Genomic DNA, 11,255 nt, shown 5'->3' on the forward strand with positions numbered 1-11,255 from the left:
TTATATATATATATATATATATACAGTATATACATATATATGTCATTTTTATATATATAAATATTTTTATATTTATTTAAATAATTAAAGATATTTAGATTTTTATTTTTATTACATTGTACTATACACAATCAATTTTTATTAGAAAATATATATATACAGGTGCATCTCAATAAATTAGAATGTCGTGGAAAAGTTCATTTATTTCAGTAATTCAACTCAAATTGTGAAAAAAAATGTAACCAGTATTTTTTATCTTCTTTTTTAACACATATCCGCCAGTGGGGTCAGAAAAATAAAACAAACTTTCTCTTTGAAAAAAGTTTATTTTTCTAATCTCATTGGCATATTTTTGTTTTTTCGTTTTAATTATAAACTTACATCAATTTTTAGAATTTGTTTTAGAAAACAAGACTTAATTCCTTAAGTATTTTGCTTCTCATGTAAATGCATCTTGATTTTAGAACGTTTAGATATTTGTACAGTAAAACAAGTCAAACAGACTGATTTTTTTGCAATGTAGAGTGGGATTTATGTCTCCAAAAATGCTTTAATTTTGTCTCTTAGTTACAGCTGCAAGATGCCAAAACATTGCTATGGCTATCACTATGTCAACCATGATGAGTTCATCCATAAATAACTAAACTGTGTGCATGAACAGAACGAGATTAATATTTATCCGCAGCGTGTTCAGTGTGGCCAGTTACATGATATCTTGTGATCTAGCAGACTTCTGAACCTGGCGATGGAGACAGGATTACTTCATCCTGATGTAAATCTCTCCGGCCCCCTGCACGCTTCTTCATCAGAGAGGAGCTGAGCATATGGCGCTGGTCTCTGCAGGAGGCTGGAGAATCTATAGGCTGTGTGGAATGCTGAGCTCGTGTTTCTCTGGCGTTAGTCGCACGCGGCTCGAAGGCAGTTGTGCCGTGTGAGGAATGCTGAGAATACCAGGCTGTTTTACTGTTTATGACATCACATGGGCACTGAACACACCTGCTTTGAACACAGATCAAAGTAGAACCCGGCATTTACTAATATACATATATTAGTGCTGTCAAACGATTAATCGCATCCAAAATAAAAGTTTTTGTTTACATATGTGTGTGTACTGTGTTTATTTATTATGCATATATAAATATACACACATACAGTGTGTATTTTGAAAATATTTACATGTATGTACATTTATGTAATTATATTTTGTATTATATATAAATATATTTAATATATAAACATAACATATTTTTCTTAAATATATACATGCATGTGTTAATAAATATACACACACAGTATATACACTATGTAAACAAAAACTTTTATTTTGGATGCAATTAATCGCGATTAATTGTTTGACAGCACTAGTTTTAATAGACTAAAAATAGACTGAAATTCACAGTCTTTTAGTCAACTAAAACTTGTCTAAACAAAAAATAAAGGATAAGATGACTAAATGTGATAAATCCCAAAAAGGACATTTATCACAGGACTAAAATGTGACTGTTTTAATAGACTGAAATTCACAGACTTTGTCGACTAAAATTTGACTAAACAAAAAACAAGATAAGATGACTAAATATGATAAACTTTTATTTTGGATGCGATTAATCGTTTGACAGCACTAATATATATATATGTATTATGGTAATGAGAGTTGTGAGAAAATAAAAATATTTCCTATATTGATTTTTTTTTTAAATATTTAAAAACATTTAAATGGTTCAACTTTTATTATTTTTTATTATTTCATTATAAATGGCTTTATTTATTATATTATTTATTTTATATAAAAAATTATAAAATAATAAAAAATAAGAAATGAGAATCTAATAATGTTTTTTTTTTTTTCAATCATTTACATTGAGAATTGACTGTAAATAAAAATGACTTCACAATGTAAAATAAATAAATTAATGCACACTGGCTCTCACTGGCTTTTGTGTTTTTGTTTTCTCCATTGGCATATTTTTGTTTTTTCGTTTTAATTATAAACTTACATCAATTTTTAGAATTTGTTTTAGAAAACAAGACTTAATTCCTTAAGTATTTTGCTTCTCATGTAAATGCATCTTGATTTTAGAACGTTTAGATATTTGTACAGTAAAACAAGTCAAACAGACTGATTTTTTTGCAATGTAGAGTGGGATTTATGTCTCCAAAAATGCTTTAATTTTGTCTCTTAGTTACAGCTGCAAGATGCCAAAACATTGCTATGGCTATCACTATGTCAACCATGATGAGTTCATCCATAAATAACTAAACTGTGTGCATGAACAGAACGAGATTAATATTTATCCGCAGCGTGTTCAGTGTGGCCAGTTACATGATATCTTGTGATCTAGCAGACTTCTGAACCTGGCGATGGAGACAGGATTACTTCATCCTGATGTAAATCTCTCCGGCCCCCTGCACGCTTCTTCATCAGAGAGGAGCTGAGCATATGGCGCTGGTCTCTGCAGGAGGCTGGAGAATCTATAGGCTGTGTGGAATGCTGAGCTCGTGTTTCTCTGGCGTTAGTCGCACGCGGCTCGAAGGCAGTTGTGCCGTGTGAGGAATGCTGAGAATACCAGGCTGTTTTACTGTTTATGACATCACATGGGCACTGAACACACCTGCTTTGAACACAGATCAAAGTAGAACCCGGCATTTACTAATATACATATATTAGTGCTGTCAAACGATTAATCGCATCCAAAATAAAAGTTTTTGTTTACATATGTGTGTGTACTGTGTTTATTTATTATGCATATATAAATATACACACATACAGTGTGTATTTTGAAAATATTTACATGTATGTACATTTATGTAATTATATTTTGTATTATATATAAATATATTTAATATATAAACATAACATATTTTTCTTAAATATATACATGCATGTGTTAGTATTTATATATACATAATAAATATACACAGTACACTCATATTATGTAAACAAAAACTTTTATTTTGGATGCGATTAATCGTTTGACAGCACTAATATATATATATGTATTATGGTAATGAGAGTTGTGAGAAAATAAAAATATTTCCTATATTGATTTTTTTTTTAAATATTTAAAAACATTTAAATGGTTCAACTTTTATTATTTTTTATTATTTCATTATAAATGGCTTTATTTATTATATTATTTATTTTATATAAAAAATTATAAAATAATAAAAAATAAGAAATGAGAATCTAATAATGTTTTTTTTTTTTTCAATCATTTACATTGAGAATTGACTGTAAATAAAAATGACTTCACAATGTAAAATAAATAAATTAATGCACACTGGCTCTCACTGGCTTGTGTGTTGTTGTTTTCTCGTTCTCACAGCGGCACTCTCTCATGCCATTTCATTTTTCTGTGACATTTGAGGCGTCTAACTTCATTCCATGCTGTCCGTGGCTTCATCAGCTTCGTCAATGCTGCTATTCGCTCTCCGAGCAGACGAGTGAACGAGCGTCATGATATCATGGCCTGCATTCAGTTCTACTGACTGACAAACAAAGCACCGACAAAAGAGAGATCAGTATTTTGTCCGAGACGGAAATTAATGTCATGCTAAAGTGAATCAATAGGGTTTATCCATTAGCTGCATTGGATATTTGAGTGTACACAGGAAGTAGTTTAGCGCTCACATGAATGAGATATTTATGTGATTGACAATGGTTTATATTGATTAGCGTGAATAAAGTGGTTTAAAAGGAAATGCTTCACAAATGCAGATTTTACGTTATGATAATCACTACAGGTCCATATATTTCCACTAGGCCACGACATTTGTTTTATCTCGGGAATAAAAAGGTACACTCTAACCATTACTGTAATTAGATATCCATGAACAGACGAGAATTAAAGATAATTTAAAGCAATTGAGCCGCTTTGAAGACGTGAATGTATTACTCTGTGATGAGCTGTTCACAATTCAACGGTCCCCTCTAAAACAGCATTCGGTCTCTGGAGACTCGCTGATGAATATTCATAAGGTTGTTTCCGAGATAAAAAGATCAATTGGTGTGAACCACATTCGTTTTTGAAGCACACAAATGTTATTTTTGTTGCGTTTAGTGTCTGGAAATAGAGCTATATCCTGAGGACATGTGCTGTGATCTGCTAACTTTGCTCAGAATGTGATCGGTCTCTTTAACTTGTATGTTTCTGTTTGTATTTTCTGCCGTAATGAAATCACTGACATGTCTATCCTTTTAATGAGAACCTTATTCCTGTACATTAATCACATGCATTTGCCACGCTTAAATGAAATGCATACACATACAAATATATGCGATTATTTGAAGTTTTTTTCAAAATATGGTAATCATTCATGTTATCATAGTACTTTTTAAGGGCAAAATGTTCTGCTCTATATTTTATTTACATAAACAGGGCTGCAAATAAAATAAAATAAAATAAAATTAAAAAATTAAAAATTAAATTAAATTAAATACAGTAAACCGACAAATAACAAAATAATAAAATAAAATAATTATAAAATAAAATAAATATAATAAAGCTTAGATAAGCTTAGAAATGCTAAAAAAGCTTAAACTAGTTTTAGGTACTTTTTGTTAGTTTTAGCTACTTTTTGAGTATCTTGCAGTGTATCTATAAATATGGTAATTATTCATGTTCCTTCCATAGTACTTTTAAGGGTAATTTATCAGTTATATTTTCTTAGGTTTAATGCTGTGACCCTAATTGAAATCCTACTTATTTTGTGCCAAATATGTTGTGCTCTATATTTTATTTAGACAAACAGGGCTGCAAAATAAAAAAAAAATAAAATAAAATAAAATAAAATAAAATAAAATAAAATGAATATGAACAATGTTAACAGATAAATATCAAATAATAAAATTAAATATCTATAAAATTAAATAAATATAAATTAAGCAATTTTTATCTTCTACAAATATAAAAAATGCTAAAAAAGCTTAAACTAGTTTTAGGTAATTTTTGTTAGTTTGAGCTACTTTTTGAGTATCTTGCAGTGTATCTACCTACAGATCATGATTAAATTATGAGCAATTAATTATAACACACAATCTCTAATGAATTGGGGTTTGATTCCCCATTCAATTATTATGAGTCAATTCTTTATAGTGAATCAACAAATTATAATTAAAATAAAATAAAGCCTGAAAATGCTACAAAATAAATAAATAAGCTATATTAAGTTTTTGTTATTGTTGTTTTTGTGTTATTTTATGAGCTACTTTTTTAAGCATCTTGCAGGGTACCTAGCTACAAAAGGGAAGTTAGACTGGATAAACATCATTCGATTATGAGTAATTATTTATTATAACACATAATCTCTTAAAGTCTATGAACATATTTTCAGGCATTTTATGTCCCACACTAAACTGTGAGAGGCAAAAAGTCTTAAGGGTCAACAGCTGTGATTAGAAACACTCGTCAACCACCCTCCATATCTCAATCCGTCTGCTTTTTCACCCCGTCATAAGCACGCCATTAAAACCACCATAATGTTAATGAATGAGACCGCCCCTTCATTAACCCCGAAAAACATGCGATGGCGCCACAGACGGCAACCTCAGTGTTTGGCTCTCCAGTGTTTGTACTGTTTTTTTCAACAGATCACTGGAGCTGTGCAAACATAATTATTTATCACCCTAAACCCTAATACATCCCTACAACTTATTTTATTTTATTCTATTCCTATTCCATCTATACCATCCCTGTACATACAATTTATTCTTTTTTTGTGGTTTATATTTATGCATGTGTATTTTATTCACATCTCATTTTTATTATCTGTGTGTTGTTGTTGTCTCCGTGTACTGGAAGCTTGTGACACTATAACAAATTCCTTGTATGTGCAAACATACTTGGCAATAAAGCTCTTTCTGATTCTGATTCCTTCCAGTTAACATGGAGGACCTCAATGTTTCAAACGAGCCGGAGGGACGTCACTTGTCAGGTGCCAATTGTGGCCTGGAGGGCTATTGGCAATAAAACCCTGTCAGTCTGCGCAGCTTATCTGGATTTATAGCTACAAGGTGCATATCATTTCTACTTATAGGTCATATAAAGCTGCTCTGCACTGTGGGTTACGAGTCCAGCAGCTCATATCTGCCAGGACGGCCCAGCTCAGAGAGCCACAGGATAAAGTCCAAGCAGCTTTTGAGCTGGCCTGCAGCAGGCAGGTGAACGGAGGAGTCCCTCAGCGGCCCTACAGGCGATGGCAGGATTTTGGGTCGTCCTGGCACAGTGCAGTCATGGTCAGTGCACACAGAGCAACACAAAGACTGCTGCTGTGTGCAGAGCAAAGACAGCGTTTGTTTTGTGTGCACGGGGATGGTGCTTACATGAGCTTCAATAGATGACAAAGTGATCATGCATTTTCTCTTTTTGTCTCGAGATCCTCCCATCTTCCTTTCTTTCCAAACTTACTTTTGATCCTGTCACCAGAGGAAAGAAACAGCATAAATGAGATCTGAGATATCATGCACACCGGTAACACAACGTAATACAGTTAAGTAGCGATGGGAATATTATTTACTTATTTATTATTATATTTATTTTAATAGGATATATCTTATTTTTCTGTCATTAAAGAAAGATTTAGGAATAAAAAAGAAATGAAATACTATTGCCAAATGAGATAATTACAACAATAAATAAACAAAAAAGATAACAAAAAAATCCATACTACACAACAATATTAAACAAATAATGGAATTGATTTATTTTTATAAATATTTGTTTTGAATACTTAATAGATTTTTACAACGTTATTATTATTTTATTTATTCTGATAAGAAAATGATTTAAGAATCAATCTTTCAAAAAAAGTAGTGTGATTCTGCTGTCAACTGAGATCTTTATGACAATAAATAAATGTATTATGTTTTGTAATGAAATACAAAACAATTTTTACAAAATACAATCCAATAAGTGGCTTTAAGTATTTACTACACAACAATACTAAACAACAATAAAACATAATACCATATATGATTCTTTTATTTTTATATTTGATTAATTTATTTAATTTGAGTTATTATTGTTTAATTTTATTTTATTTTTTTTAATTTTGCTTTATTCTAATAAGAATACAAAACATGCAATAAAATGTAATAACATTTGATTCATTTATTTTTATAAATATAAATTTATTTTTATAAATATTCATTTATTTTTACATTTGCTATTTCATAATTTTAATTTTATTTCAATAAGAAAATGATTTTAGAATAAATCTTTGAAATAATTAAATGCAATTGCATTGTCAAATGACATAATTACAATTGTAAATAAATAAAAACAAAAGCTAAAGAATTCTTCCACAATCCAACCCAATAACTGGCTTTAAATATATACACACTTAAGTAAAAGACAGTAAAAGATTCTCTAAAAACAATTTCTCATAAGAGTCATTCATTCAAGAGTCATACTTTGACACTGTGTTTGATTCAATAAAACAAGAACTGACTCATTAGAAGCACTGCTCAGGAATCAACGACACTGGTTGCACTGTATATTTTTGATTGACTAAAAAGAATCGACTCATTAGAGTCATTTGTTTGGGAATTGCACTACACTGACGGCACTAATAAAACCCCGATGCATTAGAGTCATTCATTTTGGAATCATTAAACCCAAGTATGAAAAAAGAGATTCAGAGTTATGAAAGAATCTATGAGCAGGTCCAAACCCAATATGCAGACTATTGGTAGCTGAAAGTATAATCAGATTAGCCAAAATATTAATAAGGAAACACGCAAGTGGCTGGGAATCTATATAGCTCCACAAGCATTCGAGTTCAGCAGAAATCTGTGGAGCGTGTGAGCCTGCTGATGACTCTGTCCAACGGCATTAAAGAGTTTGGATACGATATTGGGTATGAGAGTCATTGTTACCTCTGTGCTCACAAAGCATGGCCCTTGTCATTGCTGATTCCTAGCAGAATTTCAGTAACCCAATATGAGCGTCTCATCTTGAGCTGCAAACACAATCAGCCAGCAGGGATAAGCTGGCAAACTCCAATAAGCATCAAACAGCGGCCTAATTTGATTAATGTCCTCACACCACGTTCAGCTCAGTGGCCTGCCAATCCGGCGGATGTGTTCGGAGTGCCAGAAAAGTTCAGGAAAAGCTGGAGTCGAGAGCCGAAGCAGTGAAATGGAGGAGCGGATGGGTTTTCCACTGGCAGCTTTCTCAAGCATTAAGAGCTTTTAGAGTCTCTGTGCTCTTGTGGCCTCATGAATAAAACCTCTGCTTTTCTGTTCAAAAGCAATGGATTGGAAGTGTTCACAAAACTCTTTTGAAGTATTTCCAACGGCTCGCTCTTGTTTGAAACCCTGAATGATGCCTTATAAAACCACAAACCAAAATACTGTTACAAAGCTAAAACACAGAGTATAGGAGACGCTTGAAAAATACACTGGTGCAATTCTAGGGCGGTTGCCAGGGTGTTGCCATGCGGTTGCTTAAGTGTTCTGGTGTTTTTTAATGCTTGCTATGTAGGTAATAGGGTGTTCTGGGTGGTTGCCAGGGAGTTGCTATGTGGTTCCTAAAGTGTTCTGAGTCTCTCCAATACTTGGTATGCAGTTACTATGGTGTTATGGGTGGTTGCCAGGGCGTTGTTATGTGGTTGATAAAGTGTTCTGAGTGTTTCTAATGCTTGTTCTGCAGTTAAGGTGTTTTACCTGGTTGCCAGGGTGTTGCCATGCGGTTGCTAGGGTGTTCTGAGTCTCTCTAATACTTGCTGTGCAGTTACTATGGTGTTCTGGGTGGTTGCTAGGGAGTTGCTATGCGGTTGCTAAGGTTTTCCGAGTCACTCCAATACTTGCTATGCCGTTACTAGAGTGTTCTGGGTGGTTGCTAGGGAGTTGCTATGCGGTTGCTAAGGTTTTCCGAGTCACTCCAATACTTGCTATGCCGTTACTAGAGTGTTCTGGGTGGTTGCTAGGACATTGCTATGCAGTTGTTACAGTGTTCTGAGTGTTTCTAATGCTTGCTATGCAGTTACTAGGGAGTTCTGTGTGGTTGCCAGGGTGTTGTGGTCGCTAAGGTGGTCTGAGTGTTTCTAATACTTGATGTGCAGTTACTATGGTGTTTGGCGTGGTTACCATGGTGTTGCTATGTGGTTGTTAAGGTGTTCTGAGTGGAATTTAACGGTTGTTATGCAGTTTCTAAGGTGTTCTGAGTGGTCTGTAGCAGTTACTATGAAGCTGCCATAGTGTAATTTGCTCATAGTGCTTATTGCTCATAGTAGTTTTAACATTTGATATTCAGTTGCCAGGGTGTTCCTATGCAGTTGCTAAGGTATTCTGGGTAATTGGCAAGGCGTTGCTATGCAGTTGATGATGGGTTCTAAGTGGTTTGTAGCAGTTACTATGCAGTCGATTTGGTGTTCTGGCCAGTTGCCAGGGTGTTGCTATGCAGCTGCTATAAAAAAAGTCACTATCTGGCCTCCATCTCTGACTTTGAAACAAAAGCAAATCCTGTTGAGAGAATACAACGCTACTACATTTACATGTTTATGACATTTCACAAACCCACTCACTGTAGCTTTCCTGGAAGGAACATAAAAGCTGTCTAAAAGTGTAGATAGCGGATCATGCTTTTGCTAGCAACATGTGAGGCTAGCTAGCAGCTTTTTTCAGATTTTGAGATGGAGCTTTTGTATTAGCAATTCCTCCCTCCATACACCGCTCCACCTCTCTCTTTCTTCCCCGAAGTCACGCGCCCTCCGTTAAATTGCATTATTCCATCTCTATTCCAATTGCTTTTCCTAAGCCAGAGCTTTGTGATCACCCTCAAGATAGGTACTTTATGAAGCAGAAGAGATGGGTGGAAATATTCATTCATGAGAAATATTCTTCCGGAGCTTTTCCCCCCAAAGACTGAATTTTCCTTTAATGTCGCTTTTTCTCCCACTCCAATCAAACCTGACGCTGAAAAAACGAAATTAACAGAAAAGGTTGTCCGCTACTTCTTAGCTTTGAGCAGAAGAGGTCAGACTCAAGCGTACAATCTTGGTCTACACACTTTGATTTCACACGCCATTAAGTCAGCGTAAATTGCGCCGTCTGGATGAAGGCCGCAACTTTCACACAAGAAATCCTGTCATCTTTGCTCTCGCCACATGCCACAGCATCAGGCTATAAATCAAAAACAAATCTGCATTAATATCTACTTTTCATTGCACACAGCATATTTGACAACAGAAAATACTAGTACACTTGAAAGGTTTGTTGCAATGTTCAAAAATGAATCTAGTCAACAAGGAAGCGCAGGACTTCTCATCAGACAATCTTATTGATCAGAGGTTGATATTTCATATCATGGAATCCTATTTAAATATCAACTTTGTCTCAGATGCTTCTTAAAATTCTTTAGTAGAAATAAAAAGAGAAATAAATGAGACACAAACAAAGCACATAGCTGTAGAATGAATCTGGGTACCGTGTCAGTTAATTTGGTCTTTGTGTTGAGAAATTTCTGAGCTTAAATTGAGATCGGATAGCCTATATTAGTCTCTTGGCAAATCTGAGCACAGATTGAGACATTGCTGAGGTGATTTCAGACAAACGTGAGAAAACTGTGGTTGTTTCTCAGGTAAAATATCTGGGATTCCATTTGATTTTATTTCTGTCCAGGACAAACAACTGAGGTATCAAAGAGATCTCATTTGGGATTTTTGTTGTCCCTTAAAGGGGTCACAGGATGCCCATTTTCCACAAGTTGATATGATTCTTTAGGCTCTTAATGAAAAGTCTGTAACATAGTTTGGTTAAAACTTTTCAATGGTAGTGTAAAAAACACCTTTTTTACCCTGTCAAAAACAGCTCTTTTCAAAGCAAGCCATTTTTGTAGCATTTTCCTTTAAATGTTAATGAGCTCTGCTGACTCCGCCCCTCTCTTCCGAGCTGCTCTCAGAGAGACTGTTTACTTTAGCCGCATTCATTGTGAAACTTGCTAATTAGCACATTATTAGGAAAGGCGATTTGCAAAGATTCATTACAAAACATTATACTCACTTCTTCTGTAGATGAGGCTGGATCATGAATGATTCGCGCGAACATAGACGCGTTTATGTAGATCGGGGGAGCATTCCCTTCAGAAACAATGTAATCCACTGCGTCTTCAGCGGCTCAGATGTCGGGAGTAAATGACGACTGCTATGTTCATTATTACATCCAACAACAGAACACCTCAATCGCTTAGGAGTCATTCTTGTCTACATCTGCTCCGGCGGAGAAACAACGGCGGACTGATGACAGTCACTCAGGG

The sequence above is a fragment of the Sinocyclocheilus grahami genome, unplaced genomic scaffold (genome assembly GCF_001515645.1).
Source record: "Sinocyclocheilus grahami isolate Dianchi unplaced genomic scaffold, SAMN03320097.WGS_v1.1 scaffold56.1, whole genome shotgun sequence".
NCBI classification, from domain to species: domain Eukaryota; kingdom Metazoa; phylum Chordata; class Actinopteri; order Cypriniformes; family Cyprinidae; genus Sinocyclocheilus; species Sinocyclocheilus grahami.